The following is a 24,228-nucleotide window of genomic DNA, read 5'->3' on the forward strand; positions in this document are numbered from 1 at the left end:
TTTTTCCCATCCACTTGAGAATTTCTCACTCTTTAAATTCATCTTGAAGCTTTTTTTCTTTCTTTTTTCTTTTTTCTTTTTTTTTAGATTTTTGACCCTACTGGCTCTTTTGCCTGCACTAGCCTTGTCATTAATTTTTGCTGGCTGATGTATGCCATGTGGTTAAATATTAACTATACAAACTGTAGTTCCCCTAACTGCTGAGAGTCCCCCTCAAAACACAAAGCAAAGGCAATGTTATATGTGCATGTATGTTCAAATGTGCACTCATTGGTTTGACCAGGTACCCATACACATGTATATGCATGTAGAGGGTAGAGGAATACTCCCATCTCTGTCTGCCTGGTTTTTTTTTCTGAGGCAGGATTAATCTACCATTAGTCTAGACTAACCAAGTAGGCTAGGCTGACTGGCCAGCAATCTCCAAATGGCTTCCTGCAGATTCCATATCTCAGGGCTAGGATTATAAAAGCATGACACCATGTCCAGCTTTTTTTTGTATTGGGTCTAAAAGTTAAACTCAGGTCCCCATGCTTGCAAGGCAAGCATTTAACCTACTCAGCCATCTCCTCAGCCTGATAATTCTTTTTATTCTTTCATCTATATTTAGGTGTGAGTCACATCTGCCCTCTCAACCTTATGTTCTCCCAGAACCACAGACAAGAGATAGATACAATCTCAGAACAGAAATTATTTCCACCTGGCAAGAGCTGTGAATGTACATGTGTTGTGGACAGCCCTGGTGCTGTTTGTATTTTGATACTAATTCTGCTTCCCCAGGAGGGGCTGCCTGGGACAAGGAGTGAATCATGTACTCAGGTGACTTCTTGTTAACCTTCCCCTAATGAGTAAAGATTTCAAGGAACCAATCAATAGGTAAGTAGGCAGGACTTCCGAGTCAGACCAAGGGATGGTGGAAGAGGAGAAAAGAGTTGGCTAGTAGACAGGAGCATGAAGGAGAAAATGCAGGTAGCTGAAGCCCCTGGTTCAGGTGGCAGATCCATTGGGATCGGCTACCAGAGGATTTAACTTAGAACCGCTTACAAATTAGGATGCTAGTTGCCTCACCTGATGATTGTGTTACCTGCTAATTCTGAACTAAGTTTGTGTGGTGTTTTCCTTCATGTGGAGAATCAACTGGGTTTCAGAGAGAAAGAAAGAGAAGCAAAGCATGGGTTTGTGAGGAGTGCAACCCAAAAGGCCAAGGGAATTTGGAAGTGTGGGGCTGGCATGGCAATGACCTGCCATGGGAACTTAGTGAGTAGGGTGGAGAGATTTCAGAATTCCTGGTCAGAGAGTCTGCAAAGATGAGAACAGGCTGGCCTGCTGACATAGTATGGAATGCTATATGTAGCATTTCATGCTACACACATGAATATAAGTTACATTCATTCTCCTCACGGACAGTATATGCCCATAATATATAGTTTAAATTCTTTTAAAAGGTAATGTAACAGGACAGTACAAAAGATCACCACATTTCCTGTGTCAAAATTTTGTTGTCGAATTCTTATTTCAGATGCAGAATGGTGAAAAGCTGCATGGGCTTTAGAGTAAGAGACCTCTGACATGACAGTGGGTTTCCTCTAAAAGGCTAGGAGGCCTGTAGAAAGTCACTGGCCTCCTCCTGAGGTTTACTAGTCTGTGATAGAGACAGACAATCACTTGACTTAGCTCGTGGGTTGTTGCAAGTATTCACTGAGGCCATATATAAGAAGCACTTTGGAAGATACAAGGAACACTTCAGCTTCTCAAGTAGAGTGGTCAACTACCCTCACAACAAGACACAAGAGTGGGGTACATATAATCTTATGGTACTGTTGGTACTACCAGGACTAGTCCTGTTATAGACAAAAATAAATTACAAATATTGGGCCCATTTTAAGGACTAGTTAATTCCTAAATACAAATATTATGTTTAGGAAGTACACATGTTTATATATTTAATATATTTTGCTTTTAGCTATGAATATCAAATAGCATATTACCCTGAAAGGCTCACAAAAATAATTAAGTGTTTTTATGTATTTATTCCCTGAAGGCACTAATTCTAGGGATCTGTTTATATTTTCCCCTTCTTAATCCATTTAAGCATAAAAACATACATGACTTCTAAAGATAGTAATCAAAAAAGCTATAAGATAAAGCAACTTATTTTACAACTTAAGACAGAATCAATGTCTTACCTTTGTTCCTAATACAGTATCTAATGGATCCTCAATGCTGTGATCTTCCAATTGAAGAACATCAAAACATCTATAATATACAAATCAAGGAAGGATTATGTAAGGTATTTTGTAGGTTTGCTTGTTTTATAATAATACTTTATTGGAAAATTTCTGTGGCCCCTGGTGGTCAATATTTTAAAAATTATTCCCCTATGAACAAACAAATTTTTTTTCCAAATTATCCTTACATTTTAAACTAAAATTGAAATATTAAACAGGATCAATTTTAGTTAAAAACCTTCTCAACCTCCTAGCTTGTAACATGTGTTGAATGAAGTCAAGAAGTCATTTATCTTGTCAAACACCTTGTTAATATACCCAAATGGATCAACCACCAGAGGAAACAACATTTATGTTTTCATTTCCATGAACTAAGGGACTACTCACAATGCCTTTTACCAGTCCCATCCCATTTCACTTAATCCCAAGAAAGTTATTTCAAAATAAAAACTAATATTAAAGATGTTGAAAGTTGAGAAGCATGGTGAGAGAAAGAATTATACTTTCTCCAAGTGATCTGAAGAACTCTGAACTGGATCTTTGTTCACACTCCTAGGTTTTATGAACCTAAATTCCTTCCTTTATTCATTGACCAGTTACTACCCTGACTTAGATCATATGCTAAGACTACTCTTGGATGCTGGGTTTACACTGAAGAACTATTTTGAAAAAGACTTTTAAAATGCTAGGGAAGACAGACAGCAAACAATTAATGATGTTATGTCAATTACTAGCTCTAGTGGTACACAATTAGAATACTAACAGTCAGGAGACTGAGGCAGGAGGATTTCTAGTTTAATCACAGCTGCAGCTACAAAGGTAGATCATTTCCCAGAAAGAAAAATCAAACAACATTCTAAGAGACAATAAGTAATGGGTCCCTCTGTAGAGGAAAATAATACAGAACCATGAGAGAGGATAAAATTGAAACTGGATAAGTGGAGATAAATTTCTCAAGGAAAGTTAAATTTGGAAGCTGAACGATAAGATACGTAGACTTTGGCCAAGTGGAACGGTATTTGGAGTAGAGGAAACCTGCATGGTAAGAAAGTGGGGGAGTCAGAAAAGTAATTTTTTCAAGGAGAGTACTGTATCCATTATAAATAGAATATTTAGTAGACACACTTTGACAGAGATTCCCAATCATAGTAGAGAGTATGGAATTTCAAGTGTAATAAGTAAACAAGTGAGATGACTTAGTAGCTAAAGACACGTCCTACTAGGCTTGAAGACATGAGTTTGATCCTTGGGACATGATAGAAGAAAAGAATCAACTCCTATAAGTTGCCTTATGATTTCCAAATTTGTACTGTGGCCTGCACACTCACATCCAAGCACAAAATAAATGAATGTTAAAATAAATAATGAAGACCTAGGAGGAGGTGGGACGAGCCAGGAGGCACAGGCCTGGGAAGTGGCAGGGATGCCTGCGCAGGATCCTTTCTGACTTTCTCTTCACCTGGGAGGATGTTCTACAGATCCATGGCACTCTCTGTCCCTTCCCCGAATGCAGAAAGCTTGCCTTCAGGGAGTGCTCCAGCCCAGAGACTCAAGAGGAGATTCTGTGGATCCAGAGGCCTCTCTGCCCCTTCCCTGCAAGTGGAGAGCCTATCTCCAGGGTTTGTTCTGACCGCAGAACTCAGGAGGGACAGTTGAACCACAGCCCACTGCACACAAGTCTTACCTGAGGAGAGCTGATCTCCCAGAAATGCTGACACAGGATTACAGACCCTCAGGAGGAACAAGCTCAAGCAAGAGACAGCAAGAACATCTAACACCAGAGATAAACAGATGGCAAAAGGCAAATGCAAGAATCTTACCAACAGAAACCAAGACTACTTGGCTTCATCAGAGCCTAGTACTCCCACCATGGCAAGTCCTGGATATCCCAAAACACCAGAAAGCAAGATTTGGATCTAAAATCATATCTTATGATGGTGATAGAGGGATTTAAGAAGAGCATGAATAACTCCCTTAAAGAAATACAGGAGAACACAGGTAAACAGGTTCAAGCCCTTAAAGAGGAATCACAAAAATCTTTTAAACAATTACAGGAGAACACAAGTAAACAAGTAGAAGTTCTTAGGGAGGAAATGAAAAAATCCCTTAAAGAATTACAGGAAAGCATAAACAAACAGGTGAAGGAACTGAACAAAACCATCCAGGACCTAAAAATGGAAGTAGAAAGAGTTAAGAAATCAGAAAAAGAGACAACTCTGGAGTTAGAAATCCTAGGAAAGAAGTCAGGAACCAGAGATGCGAGCATCACCAACAGAATACAAGAGATCAAAGAGAGAATCTCAGGTGCAGAAGATACCATAGAAAACATTGACACAACAGTCAAAGAAAACTCAAAATGCAAAAAGCTCCTAATCAAAACGTCAAGGAAATCCAGGACACAATGAGAAGACCAAACCTAAGGATAATAGGTATAGAAGAGAGTGAAGACCTCCAACTTAAAGGACCAGTAGATATCTTCAACAAAATTATAGAAGAAAACTTCCCTAACATAAAGAAAGAGATGCCCACGAACATACAAGAAGCATATAGAACTCCAAATAGACTGGACCAGAAAAGAAATTTCTCCCGCCACATAATAGTCAAAACAACAAATGCACAAAATGAAGAAAAGCAGTGAGGGAAAATGGTCAAGTAACATATAAAGGCAGGACTATCAGAATCACACCAGACTTCTCGCCAGAGACTATGAAAGCCAGAAGATCATGGGTTGATGTCATAAAGACCTTAAGAGAACACAAATGCCAGCCCAGGCTACTATACCCAGCAAAACCCTCAATTACCATAGATGGAGAAACCAAAGTATTCCATGGCAAAACCAAATTTACACAATATATTTCCAGGAATCCAGCCCTTCAAAGGGTAATAAATGGAAAACTTCAACACAAGGAGTGAAACTACATCCTAGAAAGAGCAAAATAGTAATTTTCCAACAAAATTAAAAGAAGATAGCCACATGAACAGATTTCTAGCTCAAACAACAAAAATAACAGGAAGCAACAATTACCTTTCCTTAATATCTACTAATATCAAAGGACTCAATTCTTCAATAAAAATACAGACTATCAGACTGAGTACGTAAACAGGACCCAACATTTTGTTGCATACAGAAAACCCACCTCAGTGACAAAGACAGACACTACTTCAGAATAAAAGGCTGGAAAACAATTCTCCAAGCCAATGGTCCCAAGGAAAAAAGCTGGAGTAGTTATTCTAATATCGAATAAAATTGACTTTTACCCTAAAGTGATAAAAAAAAATAAGAAGGGACACTTCATATTCATCAAAGGTATGATCTACCAAGATGAACTCTCAATTCTGATCCTCTATGCGTCAAATGTAAGGGCATCTACATTCATACAAGAAACTTTATTAAGTTCAAAGCACACATTTTACCGTACACAATAATAGTGGGAGATTTCAAAAGCACACTCTCTGCAATGGACAGATCATGGAAACAGAAACTAAACAAAGACACAGTGAGACTAACAGAAGTAATGAAACAGATGGATTTAACAGATAGCTATAGAACTTTTTATCCTAAAACAAAAGGATATACCTTCTTCTCAGCACCTCATGGTACCTTCTCCAAAATTGACCATATAATTGGTCAAAGATCAGGCCTCAACAGATACAAGAAGATTGAAATAATTCCTTGCATCCTATCAGATCACCATGGACTAAGGCTACTCCTCAATAACAGCATAAACAATAGATTTCCCACACATACCTGGAAGCTCAACAACACTCTACTCAATGACAACTTTTTCAAGGAAGAAATAAAAAAGAAATTAAAGACTTTCTAGAGTTTAACGAAAATGAAGCCACAACATACCTAAACTTATGATGAAAGAAGTTTTAAGAGGAAAACTCATAGCTTTAAGTGCCTACAAAAAGAAAATGGAGAGAGCATATACCAGCAATTTAACAGCACATCTGAAAGCTCTAGAACAAAAAGAAGCAAATTCACCCAAAAGGAGTTGAAGGCAGGAAATAAACTCAGGGCTAAAATCAATCAAATATAAACAAAAAGAACTAAAAAATAATCAACCAAACCAGGAGCTCGTTCTTTGAGAAAATCAACAAAATAGATAAACCCTTAGCCAGACTAACTAGAGGGCACAGAGACCTTATCCTAATTAACAAGATCAGAAATGAAAAGGAAGACATAACAACAGACACTTAGGAAATCCAAAAAATCATGAAAGCCTAATACAAAATCATATATTCAACCAAATGGAAAACCTGGATGAAATGGACAATTTGCTAGACAGATACCAGGTACCAAAGTTAGATCAAGATCAGATCAACTATCTAAACAGTCCCATATCTGCTAAAGAAATAGAAACAGCCATTTATAGTCTCACAACCAAAAAAAGCCCTGGACCAGATGGGTTTAGTGCAGAGTTTTATCAGACCTTCAAAGAAGATTTAATACGAATACTCCTCAAGCTATTCCACAAAATAGAAACAGAGGGTATTCTACCCAATTTGTTGTACAAAGCCACAATTATTCTTATACCTAAACCACATAAAGGCCTAACAAAGAAAGAAAACTTCAGACAAATTTCCCTTCTGAATATCGATGCAAAAATACTCAATAAAATTCTTGCAAACCGAATCAAAGAACACATCACAATGATCATCCATCATGATCAAGTAGGCTTCATCCCAGGGATGCAGGGATGGTTCAATATTCGGAAATCTATCAATGTAATTCACTATATAAACAAACTCAATGAAAAAAAACATATGATCATCTCATTAGATGCTGAGAAATCATTTGACAAAATCCAACATCTCTTCATGATAAAAGTCTTAGAAAAATCAGGAATTCAAGGCCCATATTTAAACATAGTAAAAGCAATATGCAGCAAACCAGTAGCCAACATCAAAGTAAATGGAAAGAAACTTGAAGCAATCTCACTAAAATCAGGGACTAGTTAAGGCTGCCCACTCTCTCCCTACCTATTCAATACTGTACTTGAAGTCCTAGCCAGAGCAATTAGACAACAAAAGGAGATCAAAGGGATATGAATTGGAAGGGAAGAAGTCAAATTATTATTTGCTGATAATATGATAGTATACTTAAGTGACCCCAAAAGTTCCACCAGAGAGCTCCTAAACCTGATAAACAACTTCAGCAAAGCAGCTGGATACAAAGTTAACTGAAGTAAATCAGAGGCCTTTCTCTACACAAAGGATAAAGAGGCTGAGAAAGAAATTAGGGAAACAACACTCTTCACAATATTCACAAGTAGTATAAAATACCTTGGTGTGACTCTAACTAAGCAAGTAAAAGATCTGTTTGACAAAAACTTCAAGTTTCTGAAGAAGGAAATTGAAAAAGATCTCAGAAGAAGGAAAGATCTTCCATGCTCGTGGATTGGCAGGATTAATATAGTAAAAATGGCCATCTTACCGAAGGCAATCTACAGATTCAATGCAATCCCCATTAAAATTCCAACTCAATTCTTCACAGACATAGAAAGAGCAATTTGTAAATTCATCTAGAATAACAAAAAACCCAGGATAGCCAAAACTATTCTCAATAATAAAGGAATCACCATCCCAGACCTTAAGCTGTACTACAAAGCAATTGTGATATAAACTGCATGGTATTGGTACAGTGACAGGTAGGTAGATCAATCGAATAAAACTGAAGACTCAGAAATGAACCCACAAACCTATGGCCACTGATCTTTGACAAAGGAGCTAAAACCATGCAGTGGAAAAAAGACAGCATTTTCAACCCATGGTGCTGGCTCAACTGGCAGTTAGTATGTAGAAGAAGGCAAACTGATCCATTCTTATCTCCTTGTACAAAGTTCAAGTCCAAGTGGATCAAGGACCTCCACATCAAAGCAGATACATTAAAACTAATAGAAGAGAAAGTGGGGAAGAGCCTCGAGCAAATAGGCACAGGGGAAAACTTCATGAAGAGGGTGGCCCTGTAGGAGGACCAATAGTCTCAATTAACCTGGATCCCTAAGATCTCTCAAACACTGGACAACCAATTAGGCAGCATGCACCAGCTGATATTAGGCCATAAAACATATACAGCAGAGGACTGCTTGGTCTGGGTTCAGTCAGAAAAGATGCACTTAACCCTCAAGAGACTGGAGGCCCCAAGGAGTTTGGAGGTCTCATTGGGTTGAGGGTAGGCATGGGGATATCCTCATCAAGACAGGGGAGTGAGGAGGAGGTATGGGATGTGGAACAACTGGAGGGTAGACAGAGTGAGGGGAGTGGGAGGGAGGATAAAATCTGGAGTGTAAAAATGAATAAATAAGTAAAAGACAAAAAAATCCCAGTTATGTGGATATGCTTTTATTTTACTCCAGGTGTGGGATATGAGGCTGCTTCATAGAAGGTGACTATGATTTGTCTCATGCACTAGGAGGGGAGTGAATTTTATCCAGCTGCAGAGTTAACATTTGGAATTCTAGGAACGTTTGAGAAGGGATAAACAATTCCTCTGAGTTCTGAGGAGGCTGCTGCTCCTCCTGCTGCTGCCGGTTCCTTTTGCTGTGATTTCTCAAGTGGTCATTAGCAAAGAGATGGCAAGTAATAGAAGATATTCTGATGGACTTGCTCCAAGGAAAATGAAACCTCCAAATCAGCAGGAAGTAGTCTAAAGAGCTGTATTCCTCCTTTCTTCTCTAACCTTCTTTCTCTCCTACCTAGTGTTGGGTGATTGGAATGGATTTGGGTGTCATAAGGGTGAAGAATGGTGGTAGATATAAAAATCCAAGAAAGTATTGTCAAGAAAAGCAATCCCCAACCTATTGGGAATTCTGTAGAGAATATTCTGCTCACTGCTCTAAGATATATTTTATTATGTTTTAATCTGATATTTCATTAGTATTTTAAGAACTTTTTTTTCATGAATATCTTACTTACATGTTTTCTGGCATCACATATATGCAGTACTATCACAATCAGAAGAGAACATCAGATCAGTTGGAACTATAGTCATAGAAGGTTACAAGCACCCACTTAGGTTCTGGGAACCACAATTTAGAGTTCAGTAGTTAGCAGCTGTAGCTCCTCCTAACCACTGAATAATCCCATTGGCCCCCTATTAATCTTGTCAAAGTTTACTTCCCTTGATCTCCTCTAACAGAATTGCTCAAGGAGGTATTTTAAAGTTCAGACTTATGGGTAAGGGTGATACTGCACATCTGTAATCTCACCCTGAAGGCAAGAGCAGCAGAACCATAAGTTTGAGGCCAGCTCTGGATATATAAGAAAATATGTTTCAAAAAAGAAACAGTAGACCCCATTGCTGACCTGTTGACTCAGAATCTTGCTGTTTTGAAGAACAAGGTAAGTAGCAATCATTAATTCCATACAGTACAATGTCATACAGTGTGTCCCCAGCAAGTTCAAGGAAATGTACACAGTGAAGGACATAGGGAAACAGAAAATTCAGCGTAGCTTATCCCAGGCAGAGATAGGTAGACGTGAGCATACAGGGGTGAGGCAAGGCTTGAAGGGGAGGGTACATGGGAAATAGAAGTTCAGAGAACCTTCTAGCCTCACAGCCCAACCTCCAAAATCATCATGGGATTTATCTTTCTAGAGTTCTCACAATAAAGTGCCATGAGGCTGTGTGTCTCAAACAAATAAAGTTTATCTCATGATTCAGGGGACTTAAGAACAGTAGCAAAGTGTTGGAAGGGTTGGTTTCTCCTGAGGATCTGCCTTTTGGCTGCTGGGTGTCTGTATCTTAATCACTTTTTCTTTCAGAGACACAGAGAATTAACAAGTCAGCGTTTGCCTTAATAATGTCATTTTAACACTGTCATAGATATTCTGTCATCAAATGCAGCCACCTTCCCAGCCAATGAAAACTGGAGTTCACCACAGGGCTGGGGTGTGAGAGAGGGACGTAAATGAAACCCATCAACCATCCTACACTTGTTTTATTTCACATTTCACATTATCTGAGAAAGTTTAGATCCCAGGTTAGGATCTACCTGCTTTGATCATAGGACTCAACATGAAGTAAGCCAGTCTTTTCTTGTGACTCTGGGTTCCTCAAATAGGAAGAGTTTAGAGGCCCTAGAAAGTTGTGTGGGATGCCCTTGTGCAAGATCCTAATCCCTAGTGGACTTTCCGGGTCAGGTATGAAGTCTATCATCCTAGATTTAGTTATTGCCTTAATTCAAACAACTGAATCTCTCCTGCTTCCTTGATCATGTATAGCTCATCTGAGCATATTTGACTCTAAAATGTAGTTATTGGTCAAAATGATGTATTTATGTAAGAGGAAAAAATAATACTCAAGTTGAGCAAATTAGATTCCCAGTTATACATCTTCCAGAAAATAACTATTTGGAAGCTGGATTGCTAATTACCAAGGAAAGTATTTAAATGGAAAAAATATTTAACAGTTCAAAATTGAGAGGATAGAGTAAAAACACACCATTCTGTCCCAAAGCTGTTCTCTACAACATAAGAACAAAACACAATGATGTCATGTTGAATGGATCGTTGGAATACAAAGCACTTTTTTAACTACAAATAAAATTCTAATGAGTCACTGACACAATTTTGAAACTCAACCAGTTTCACATGAAACAAATTAGTCTCTATTTTCAAGTTAAAACACAATGACAAACTTTCCCACCCACTCATTGCATTTTGTTTTGATGGTTATGTTTTAACTTTAAAAAATGATTTGTAGAAGCAGCAGTTTCAGAACAAAATGCAAAATGTGGGGAAATATAATAGCCTTTTCTAGCTGCAATATGTAAAAATTTCCCAGAGCCCAGACACATGAGGATGAGAGGGTGTGGCATGAGACACCAGTCTAGCTTTGAGATGCCATGGTTTGCTGGACAAAGCCCTTGGCTATTTCTGTCTTTAATGCAAGCCATCTATAAGATAGCTGAGAGACAAGGTTTGATGGGTCCATTCAAAACAACATGGTTCTAGAGATCATGAGTCACTAAATCCTTGAGCATCAACCAGTAGGCTTCAAAATGCAGTCCCTGAAGCAGAGGCAGCAGAAATACTTCAAAATTATCAGAAAGATAGAGCCTCAGCTGTATCCTAGGTGTTTTGGGGGAAAAGTGCTATATATGTGAGAAACAGCAATCTATTTTATTAAGATTTCAAGAAGATTTGATTTCAAGTTTTAGGGCAATCTTGCATAGTTCAAAATCAGCCAAACTGCAGGGCTCTTCAAGATACATGTGGCCTTCAAAAAGGAAAGATTAAGCAGTAAGATATAGAAAGAAAGGAGCAAAAAGAGAGTGACAGGGAGGATGTGGGCCCAATAAGAAACCAAAGAGGCCACGCTTTCATGTGGTAGGGTTCCATGTATGACTCCTGTATAAGTTAGTTTTCTTGTTGTTTTGAGCAAATGCATAATGAGAAGCAACATAAGGATGTTGGGTGTTGTTTTGCTCAGACTTTGAAGGGAAAGTGTCCATCGTGATGGAATGCTGTGAGTGTGGGAATGGCACATGGCTGTGTCCATGGGAGAAGCTTGAGTCTGCTTCCTTGTATCTGAATGGGTCAGAAGTGAGAGAAAAGCTAATACTGATGCTCAGTTGGTTTCTTCCTTTATTCCTTTCACTGAATCTGGTTCTCTAGCTTGCATAATAATGATTCCCATGCATGGAGCATCATTTCACATCAGTTAGTCTGCAATGGAAAAGCCTTCATAGACAAAGGCATTGGTGAAACTCATTCGCATCCTAGGTCTTTTTTAATCTAATCAAGATGACAATTCACATGAACTATTTTAGCTTTATTTGTGAAAATTATCTTTTGAAGAGCTAATAAGAACTTTTAGAAGTCAAATCTCACAGCTGTAAATAAGACAAGATTACAGGTTGGACACACTCTTAAAACAACAGTAGCAGTAGCACATGTACACTAACAACAACTCCCAGCACTTTGCCCATTTTATAGCTTTGTTCTGCATGCCTTATCTTTTAGAAATCCTGTTGGCTCATGAATAGTCATAAACACTGTGAACAGTATGTTAGTTAAATAAGCCTTCTATACAATTTCAGGACTCACTGGGCTATCTAAAGTAAAAAGATATGTTATATTCTCTGCTTTATACCACACAGTTATTTTCTTGCATGGAACTCTGAAGTTATTTAAGTAATTTGAGGCCGAACAGACAGATCCACATACAAATGGAGATGTGGCCTGACTGGATAATCACATAACTAGATGACAGGGAATGAAATGCCATCAACAATGGCACCGCATATAATTTTCTGATTACAATGTAAGCTAATAATAAGACCCAGCAAGAGAGAAATAGTAACTAACACTACTCACCACTTTCCTCAGGAAACACCCGTACAACACTTTAAATGAGCTATTATCTGAATTAAAAATCACCCTTTTCTAAGTCATCCCCTATAAAGGTCATTTTGCCATCATGTTTGGAAACATACTAAGTAGGTAACATTGCCTAGTGTGTTACAGCAGACACACAGTTGACTGGCCAATTCGAGAATGCTGCATTTGGCTAACTCCTGCTATTATTTTTTTCCATGGATATCAGTTTCCAACTGAAACTACAGTCTTCGTTGCTTTTTAGAATTACTATGTCATGAGGATCTTCATATTTATTAAGACCTTGTGCCATCTCCAATGCCCAAGACAGTGCCTGTCATTGTAATAAATAAGCAAATGTGTTCCACTCAGACACAAATGCTTACATATGTCTTTTTAATAGCATATCCTATATATCTGTAGTTTTACATAATCTATACTGTGAAGGAGCAATGAGAAAGTTCACATCTGAGGTAAGATGCTGAGGAATGACTAGCCTGTAAAAGTCTGCTGCCCCATAGAACCTTAAACAGTCAAAAACAATATGACAGATTTCTGTGTTCACTTTCTTTGTTTTGAGGTTAGGTCTCACTATGTAGCTCAGGTTGGCTTTGAAAAACCTCCTGATTCAACCTCCCCTGTATTGTAATTATAGGTTTGTGCCACTGCAGCTAGCTAGGCTGATAGGTTTTAAAAACTCTTACGTTTGGCCAGATCCCATGTGAAGATGTGGATACAAAGATACATTCTTGATATCTCTAATTTTAAATATGTAAACTCATTTAATATATAAAATATATAATAATAAATATAAATATATAAAATTGTATTATGAAATACAAACAAATGACTTATTTCCTCTGAATACAGTGTATATAGATTGAAGGTAAGCTCAAGTAACATTTCATCGTGTGACATACAGATGATTGCCTACATGGCAGGAAGAATAAACCCACAGGTTCATCTAGAACAAGAGGAGCGAAGCCCATTGCATGCCCCCCTCATAATGACTGTTGATGAAGTGTATCCCATGCTTAAGGCTGTGCTCCACCATGAAAGATGAACTTCTAGAGTCAGCATTCTAAGTCCCCTGACGCCAAACCACTTTACAAGAGAAACCTTCAGGTACCATAATGATTTATACAAATATTCCAAGCTTAAGACCCAGATGGAGAATAGACACAGTTCTCAAGAATTTGACAGACTTGTTTCTTGGACTTTTCATAAAATTGATAATAGCATAATTGAAAGATGCAAAGGACCCTAGGTATGTTTTACACTTATATTTGACATGGCATACTAGTTGTGTTTACCATTATGACTTTAGAAAATCAATCATTGCCCATGTTCTGCTTAACATTTTATCAAACACTGAGTCAGCACAAAATATTGATCAATCATTGTTATCTTTAGTAGGACCACCTTCCTAATGCCTTCGCACAGTCAGTGAGAAAGTGAAGCAATCTATAAATATAACTCCATCAACATACAGTTTAGGTAATTCACTTGCTATCCCACAAATGTTTAACTCAACCTCTCACAACATGAATGTAACTTTGACAAGATGTACTTATCTGCTTCCCAGTGTCTGGCATGATTTCTCACTGGGTAGGGCACTCGCTGCTAAGGCTGAAACCCTGAGAACAATATCTGGAACCAGCATGATGGAAGAAGAGAATTTACTCAAAGAGCTGCCCTTTGACCTCCACAGGCACACTGCCGCACACCAACACAAATAATACATGAAGTTAACTTTAATAAAACATTCCAAATCTTAAAATATGAAGTCTAAAATACTAAAATATACAAATCTTTTTGAAGTCATGAGTAGAAAATTCCCTCAGGTGACAAATCACAGTCAAAACATAAGCATATTAGTAATACTGTATTAAATTAACACCAGGCCACATGTGTAAAAAGTTCATGAAATATACATAAATTTTATGCTTAGACTTTGGCTCTATCCTTAAAAGATTTCATTAGCATTGTGAATATATCGCAAAGTCCAAAAACTAACTGAGTATGAGATTTACCACTGAGTGTAGTGGGTTGGCCTGATGGTGCTTGTATTCTGACACTAATATTGGGCACTCAAGACCTGGTTATCTCAGAGAGAGTCCATATATAGACCCAAGTGACTCTTTATGATCTTGCCTCCAAGTTATTTCTGATTGGTAAATAAAGATACCAACAGTCAATAGCTGAGAAGAAGAAACATAGGTGGGGTATAGGGTTCCTGGGCATAAGGGGTTGGAGAAGAACCACAGGAGGAGAAGAAGGTGAGAAGGAAGGAGAAACCACCTTAGGTTAGGTAACTTCATGAAAATGTGGCCAGGAGGGCTGGCCAATTGAAGTTAGAGCAGTCCAGATGAAACATATTAAGTAATACCTTGGTGTCATCAATAGAAAAGTAGGTTCTAATAGCATGGAGGGTAGCTATCTACCTAGTTCTTGTGCTGTTTAATTAAGGTTTATTGTAAACACAAATGTTGTCTGTGTGTTTTTTTCTGAGAACTAAATGTTCAAAAGCAGGCTAGAACCCCAGATTGGGATTAAAGTTTCTATAATTGAGCTTTGATTTTCAAATTAAAAACAAGAAAATTTAAAACCCACCAAGCTAGGACACAAACACACACAGGAGACAGAAGAAATTTCTGATTCTGAGCCACTTTGAACCTGTTTGGTCATTGATTGGTAAAAGAAAACATTACAGAAATAAAGACCAGTAAGAAATCACCAGCTATACTGCATTATAGACCTCCTAAGAAGACCTGGACTGTTTGCTTCCTTCAGCAGAGAGGAGGGAATATTTAAAGGTCTTTTCTTTAAGAGGGAATAGCTAGTCTCTTCTGTTTGCATTTAGTTAGTAGTGATGGACAAAGGAAACTCAGCAAAACTCTGGTCAAGTGTGTATCTATAAATGCTGTTACGAACCAAGGGCCAGTGTGGATTTTGGAACCCAAAAGTTGTGGTACAGAGGATAAATGTTGGCCTCTAGGGCTTAGAGAATTGAGTCCAAATTCAGGCTTTCTCAACCACTTCCTCTATATGCCTCCCTCTTTTTTGGATAAGAATGAGGCCATGGGAATTGTACTGGCTGGTTTTGTGTGTCAACTTGACACAAGTTGGAGTTATCACAGAGAAAGGAGCATCCCTTGGGAAATTCCTCCATGAGATCCAGCTGTAAGACATTTTCTTAATTAGGGTGGGAGGGGCCATTGTGGGTGGTGCCATCCCTGGTCTGGTAGTCTTGGGTTCTATAAGAAAGCAAGTTGAGCAATCCAGAGGAAGCAAGTCCATAAGTAACATCCTTCCATGGCCTCTGCATCAGTACCTGCTTCCTGACCTGCTTGAATTCTAGTCCCGACTTCCTTTGGTGATGAACAGTAATGTGGAAGTGTAAACTGAATAAATCCTTTCCTCCCCAATTTGCTTCTTGGTCATGATATTTTGTGCAAGAATAGAAATCCTAAGATAGGAATTTCATGAGGATTCCATCTAATTCTAGACCTTTGCTCAACATCTAGAAGTGATGTAGAGTTAATGAGTTCTCAAGCTCCATGCATTGTTTAAACTTTGTTAATCCTGGTGCACCAATATACCCCTGGCATTCTAGAGTTAGCTTAATTGTAAAGCAATAATAGAACTATTTACAAATTATTTGCATAATCACAGTCACTTAAGGAGTAGGATAGGGTAGAAATTCGGGTAGAGAAAATTCAGTAATGAAGGAGGTAGTTATGTTAGTAAAGTCTTTGTCATACAAATATGAGGACTGAGTTTGAGCCCAAGCACCCACATAATGCAAGATTCAATAAATAATAGGAAGGCTAGAACTTAATTCCAAATATTGTGATTGGAACTTTTCAACTTAGGATAACTTTCACATAAATTTAGGTTAGCATAGCTTTGGCAGCTATGGCATTGCCTCTTAAACTAGTAGTGAGAGTCAGTCTACTCATCTTTCAAAGGTCAAGTACTAGAAATGGTGAAAACAGAGGCCACACTGACTTGCATAGTATTACAGAATAACCTGCCTTGCAAAGATATCAAGGTAAGTTCTTCACCTGGATAGTTCTGTGTAATCTTCCCAAGATCCCAAGGAGGCAGAACACTGAAGATCTGTTTGGAAAGAAGAAATGCCCCAAGGGAAATTTATGTATTCTCATTGTCACACAGCCAGAAGCAAGTCTCCCGAGTTCATTTTTTAACAACAACAACAACAAAAGCATTAGATCTGATAGCCCTCTAGGATATAGTAGCCTTTTCTGTTTCTCTCCCCCTGGGATGATTTCTATTAATACTTGAGAAATACTCAGTGGATACCTTAGGATAAATGGCACTTTCCAAACCAAGTGACTACAATACCTGCCTTCCTAGGATATATTTTCAAATTGGTGTTGGTGCTTTTCCAATATTGTGGTATAATCTTTCTTCTGTTGAACATGGGTGAGCCTTTGTGCCAGGTCCCATCAAAAGAGTGTGACATGTGTCACATTTTTTATACCATAACCAGATCATTAAAATTTTATGTACATCTGTCTTGTTCTCCAAGGAAGCACTATCTAGGGAAACCAACCACTATGCCATGGGGAAGCCCAAACTTTCTCATACTTAGAAACCATGTAGAAAATCCATGGGAAGATATTTAGAGCAATAAGAATGATTGACATATAGATATGTGAATGAGGACACACTCTCATTTTCCATTCAAAACATACCCAGGATTCGTTTTGATACAGCATGAAATCAAAGAATCAGTTTGCATACAGAAATTCCTGTAGTTAGGAGACACATCCTACTACATAGGAAAGCAACAAACTTGGATAAGAGTCAGAAGAAGAGATAATTGAGTAGTTTGAATAGTTCACATTGTCTGGGCCTTAGAGGCTATATCTAGGTGCTTTGTACCTAGCCCAGAAATGATATGGGCAAGATGACAGTAGCCTAGGGAATAAGTTGGAAAAAGGAGGTGGGTGAAGTAGAATGGTTGTTTCTTTTTCATATGAATGGATGTTGACATTTGTAGAGTCTAAGATTTAGTTATCCATGAGAGATATAGTTCCTAGATCATTAACAAGGACACAGAACAATTCCCAGAAGCATAAAGCATGAAGTCATGATTAGGAAGTACAGAGATTGCTATACCAACCATGAAGCATCTTCAAGATTTCTAGTTTGTTCAGTCGAGGCCTCAGACATGGTACAGCAGAGATAATCCATCTTTGTTCTACTCTTCTTGATCCCCAAGACCAAGGGCACAGTTAGCAGGTGCTTAATCACACCTTAATCCTTGATTTTAGGAGCTGTTTATTTTGCACCAATAAATAACTGATGCAAAGCTTTTGCTTGTGAGCAATGGTAATTCCAATCTGCCCTGGTTCATTTGACTTCACAGAAGGGGGTGGGGAATGCATTCCTGATTCTGCATGCTTCATCTGGCATTGCGTGTTTACCAATTAGTACTTATGATATGAAAAGTTATTTAAGTTATTTGTCATCAATCAACAAGAAGCATTCTCAGAGATTACTGATCTTAATTTTTCAATATTCTCACAGAGTTTCTCCTTATTAAGATGAGAGTACACTAACCACAGTTCCTAGAGCTGGACTACCCAAGGCAGCTTAGCCCAAAACATGTATCTTGACCTCCAACAGCAAATATAATAGCAACAGTCATTTACATATCTCATACCAAGCCAGAAATATGCATGCTCCAGAGTGGGTGTAAAAGACCAAGGAGGAAGTCATGCCAGTTTTCAGGATCTATTTCTATCTGATCCCATTTTCTTTTCATGATGAGAAAATTCTGGTCTTAATTGGAAAGTCATATCCTAACTAGACAGAGAAAACTATGTATTTTGTGGGTGGATGGTGAACATTAAAATTCAAAGGCATATACTAGTTTAAAGAGAAGCTTGAAGAACTTTGAAGATCCAGCCACAAGGGAGATAGAAAAGTGACACTTCAATTTGTAGGATGATATAGAGAGAGAAATGAGGAAAGACAGAAAAATAATTAGGAAAGAAAGCTGAATTCTTATCCTTGAACATTATCAAAAAATGCCACCACTGGAGAATTTAGAATACAATCCCCCTTTTGAGGAAACAAATTTACATGCCTGCAAAAAAAACTGTACTTGTGGAATTTATGCAATAAAAGACACTGGTGACCAAGGTTTCAGTTAGAGAGTAATGAAAGCTGTACAACAAGGCACAATGTTTGTCTTATTCCAAGAATGTCTAGCCCAATATTTTTGGTTCTAGTACATAGAACAAATTATATATAATAAAATAAGAGTTCAAAGTATCTTCAATGTAAGAGACAGTAGTCACAGTTGTAGCTCAAGGGCATGGTATTTACTTAGCTGGTACTGCCTGCCAAAAGACATGAGAAAGCATTTTAATACAACAAAGAATCTTGACAAAAATATTTGTCCTAGCTGATAACACACATAATAACCTAGCAATAAGTACCTACTTTTATTTCCCCTGATTCACTGAGTTCATTCAAGCCAAAGGATTATGTATCCTGAAAACACTTCTTTCCTCCATGGTCCAATTGTTACCCTCCTTTTTTGAAACTTGGCTTGAGGTGACCCTTTCTGTATTCCAAAGACATGGTCATTCTTTCTTGTTCCATGTTGCCATAGGGACTTTTATACATCCTTCTTATCCACCTCCCATCATGATAGGAATAAAGTAGTTGTCTGTGGAATTATTTGAGTGTTGTTTGTCTTCCTCAATAAACCCCAATCTCTAAATGTCAGACACCAAAAATGTCTACCACTCACCCAGAACCTGAAGCAATGGCTAATACTCTCCACAAGCTGTGGGAGACATGTCCAGTGAATAGATAACTAACACAAGTTTTTTCTCTTGTTATACATTGTTTTCTTCTTGATTTACATAAAAATCTGTTCAACTTCCTTCTTAGAAAACAGTTCTTTGTTTCTGTTAAATACATGTGCACTTATGCATACATGTTCATGTATTCACATGTGCATCTGTGCATATAGAGCATGTCTTTAGAGACCAGAAGACTTATCTCATGGAGGCCATGTACCTACTTTAAGACCGAGTCTCTCAGTAGTTTGGAGCTCACAAATTAGGGAGTTCACAAGTCCCAGAGAGTCTCACATCACTGTTTCCCCTGCTCTGGGATTACTAGTGCATATCATCATGGCCAGCATTTTACAGTACATTCTGGGTATTAAACCCAGGTGCTCATACTTGCAAAGCAAACACTTCATCAACATCTCTCCAGATCAGGAAAGTTTTCCTTAACAATGTTCTGCATGAGGTCCCAAGTCCTCTAGCCTGGGGCACCTGAGTGATGGAAAGAATCACACACATGCAGGCCCTTCAGTAAGAGCTCTCTTCCTTCATAGTAGAGCAGAGCTGAGTGGTTAGTGTTGACTACTTAAAACCAGTAAAGAAACATTTTTGGTTTTTTCTTCCTTAAACATAATCATAGAGAATGTATAAAATCAAACTATTTGTTTGCTATAGCTGATAACACATTCAATGCATATAGCAAGAATAAAGAAAAAGACCAACAATGAAGCCTGTAATTATCTTTTTATCTGAGGTATTTTCGGTGTGCTATAACTAGAAGTGAAAAATAATTTTGAAGGAAGGTATATGATAGCTTCAAATGAACAGAGAGTTCAAAATATGCCTTATCTTTAAACATCACCTGTTAAAAATAATCTTTATTCAAGAAAAGGTCCTCTTTATCCACTGCTTCCTTTCCCTTTCAGTATATCTTGTAATCTTTTTCAAATGTCTTTATCATGCTTATGACTTTTTCCTGAGCTGGGAGTAGCACCTGTGAGACAGTAATTTGCTTTGGCAGGCACATGCTGTTTGATGGCTGTGAACACCATTCAGTGTGGTCTCTGTGGGCCTGAATTCACACCCAGGGTCATGTGACTCCTGATGCAATTTAAGAAAAACAATCATAGAAATGTGCTCCATATGCCTCTGGAACAAACACATTGTACAAAGCAGGTAAAACCTCTCAAGGAAAACTCTGAAGTGGTTTATTATTTATTAGTGTGTATGTGTGTTTATATGTACCCGAGAAATGGCATATCTATAGCTCAGATATTACAATGTATGTCTAGGTAGTAGTTGATATCTTCAAAGCCTTTGAATAGATGCTACAATAATATCACTTATATAAAAGACACATCAAAATGTAGGCCTGGAACCATCAGCAGCACTATTTATCTTGTTATAACTTGTTAGAAATTCAGATGTTCAGATGTAGGCACATTGTAGAACTACTGAAAATATGCCCAAAGAATAGGTTTTATTACCTTCCAGGTAACTCTGAGATAGACTTTGGTTTAAAAATCAATGGCTCAAAAAAAAGAAGAGAGATGGTCATCCAGAGTATAAAAGATGACACCAGAATCAAGGTTGAAACCTGACTCTTTTGGTATCTTCATCAAAAAAATCACCAATACTTAGTAACAGTTACCACAATAGGTTACTGTACACGGTTAACACAACATGGCAATTGAATGTATGGAGTGCTGAGTATAGTTGACATTCAATAAATGCCAGGAATTATTAAATTAGTCTGCTTGATTAAACCAGAGATTGTGTATATTAATTACCTTTTTGTTGCATTGAGAAAACACTAAGACTAGGCAAACTTACAGATGAAACCGTTTATTTAGGCTTATGGTTCCAGAGAGCTAGATTTCATGATGGCAGAGTAAGAGCATAACAGTGGGAGCAGGAAACCAAGAACTCACATCTTGAGCCAGAAACAGAAAACAGAGAACACACTGGAAATGACACGAAGATTTGAAATTTTAAAGCCTTCTCCTAATAACATACTTTCTCCAGCAAAGACACATTTCCTAAGTTTACCCAAACAATGTCATCAAGTAGAGTCCAAGTGTTCAAACATCTGAAACTATAGGGTATATTCCATTCAAAACACTATACTGGAAGTAGTGACCTTGGGATTAAGAATAAGTCTCATATTGAGTCATCAATCAGCCTGCCTCCTGTGAGATCTTCTCTAACCCAGTAGACACAAGTGAGACCAGCACCTGTCCCAATCCTCCCAGCTTCTGGGACCCGAAAAAGCCTAGCAGCTGTGGACTCTGCCCCTCCCTGTCTGAACTCCACCTTCCTTCTAGACTGTACCTTCACTTGCAGTCACAGATTTGTACAACATGGCCTACCTGCCTGCCTCCCAGGAGGCCTACTCTAATCAAGGACACAGAGCTCTACCTGCCTGCCAGGAGGCCTGTTCCATCCCATAGAGCCAACACTGGAGACAACTTGATGAAAGGCGAACAAAAGAACATAGTCAATTGAAGCCTATGCAATATGGCACCATCAGAACCTATCTCCCCTTCTACAGTAAGCCTTGGATATCCAAATACACTTGAAGAAGAAGATTGAGACCTTATATCACATCTCATGAAGATGATAGGGACCTTTAAAGAGGATATAGATAATTCCTTCAAAGAAATATAGGAAAACAGGACCAAACAGGTAGAAGCCCTTAAAGAGGAAACTAATAAATCTCTTAAAGAAATATAGGAAAATATAATCAACAGGTGAAGGAAATGAATAAAATGGTCCAAGACCTAAAAGGAAATAGAAGCAATAAAGAAAACACAAATGTAAGCAACACTGAAAACCTAGAAAAGAAAACAGGAACTACAGATGCAAGCATCAACAACAGAATGCACAAGATGGAAGAAAGAATCTGAGGAATAGAAGATACCATAGAAGAAATTGATACATGGGTCAAAGAAGATGCCAAATGTAAAAAATTCCTAATTCAAAACTTCCAGAAAATTTTGTCTACTATAGAAAATATCTAATAAAAAGAAAGAAAAGACCAAACCTAAGAATAATAGGAATACAAGAGGGTAAATATTTCCATTTCAAAGGGCCAGAAGGCATCTTCAACAAAATCATAGAAGAAAACTTTCCTAACTTAAAGAAAGAGATGGCTATAAATGTACAAGAACACCAAATAGATTGTATCAGAAAACAAATTTCTTCCACAACATAATAATCAAAAGACTAAATGTACAGAACAAAGAAAGAATATTAAAAGCTGCAAAGGAAAAGGGCCAAGTAACATGTAAATGCAGACCTATCAGAATTATACCTGACTTCTCAACAGAGATGCTAAAAGCCTTGACATGAGATATCTTGCAGACCCTAAGAGACCAGAGATGCCAGACCAGATTTCTAAATCCAGTAAAACTCTCAATCATCATAGATGGAGAAATAAAGGTATTCCATAGCAAAACTAAATTTAAACAATATCTTTCCATTGGTTGGGTGCTGCATCTGACTCTTTCAGCTGTGTGTTGGGTCTTTTGGAGGGCAGTCATGATAAGTCCCTTTGTGAAGCAGCTGACCTCTGTTGTTGAATTAGGGAAGTCTGAAAGAAGCTGAGAAGAAGGGCAATTCTGTAGGAGGACTAGCAGTCTCAATTAATCTGGACCTCCCCACCCCCGAGATCCTTCAAACACTGGACCACCAAACAGGCACATACACTAGTTGATATGAGGCTCTCAATAACATACAGTAAAGGACTGCTGGGTCTGTGTTTATTTATAGATGATGCACCTAACCCTTAAGAGACTGGAGGCCCCAGGGCGTTTAGAGGTCAAGTGGGATGGGGGTGGGGACATCCACATGGAGACAGGGGGTGAGGAGGAGGTATGGGATGAGGAACAGTCAGAGGGTGGATGGGGGGATGGAATATGGAGCATAAAAAAATTAATTAATTAATTAATTAAAATTTTAAAAAAAGATTAAAAAAACCAATATCTTTTCATTAATCCAGCCATACAGAGGTTACTAGAAGGAGAACTCCAACACAATGAGAGGGTAGCTACATTCAAGAAAACAAAAGAAATTAATCATTTTACATCAATATAAAAAGAATCATATAAGTACATAGTAACAACTCTAAGATCAAAATAACAGGAACTAACAATCATTGTTCATTAATATCTCTCAATATCAATGAATTCAATTCACCCACAAAAAGACACAGGCTAACAGATTAGATATGTAAACAGGATTCATCATTCTGCTGCTTACAAGAAGCACACCTCACTAATAAAGATAGACACTACCTCAGAATAAGGGGATAGACAAAAGTTTTCCAAGAAAATAGAGTGGCCATTATAATGGCTAATAAAATAGACTTTCAACCAAAAGTTATCAAAGACGATGGGGTAGGACACTTTACACTCACAAAGGAAAAATCCACCAAGACAAAGTCTTAGTTATGAACACCTATCCCATAAATGCAATTGCATGCACATTTGTAAAAGAATCTTTACTAAAGTTCAAATCACATATTGAATCTCACACAATAATAATGTGGGATTTCAATATCCCATTCTCATCATTATAAGTCACTGAAACAGAAACTCAACAGAAAAATAATGAAACTAACAGATATTATGAATCTAATGGACTTAACAGATATCTACAGAACTTTTCACCCCAAAACAAAAGAATAAATCTTCTTCTCAGCACCTCACAAAACACTCTCCAAAATTGGCCATATAATCAGACATAAGCAAGCCTCAACAGATGCAAGAAGTTTGAAATAACGTCTTGAACTCTATCAGATCACCATGGATTAAGGCTGGACTTGAAAAACAAGAGAA

General features: G+C 37.9%; 1 protein-coding gene across 4 annotated transcripts in view; it reads right to left on the reverse strand.

The window, feature by feature from the left end:
* Positions 1–24,228, reverse strand: part of Sgcd (sarcoglycan delta) — a 973,571-nt gene that overhangs the window by 670,210 nt on the left and 279,133 nt on the right. For all 4 annotated transcript variants that reach the window (XM_031353950.1, XM_031353948.1, XM_031353949.1 and 1 more), the window contains one exon: positions 2,187–2,256. The gene's annotated coding sequence lies outside the window, so the exon portion shown is untranslated. The remainder of the gene's footprint in view (positions 1–2,186; positions 2,257–24,228) is intronic.

The sequence above is a fragment of the Mastomys coucha genome, unplaced genomic scaffold (assembly GCF_008632895.1).
Source record: "Mastomys coucha isolate ucsf_1 unplaced genomic scaffold, UCSF_Mcou_1 pScaffold5, whole genome shotgun sequence".
Taxonomy (NCBI): domain Eukaryota; kingdom Metazoa; phylum Chordata; class Mammalia; order Rodentia; family Muridae; genus Mastomys; species Mastomys coucha.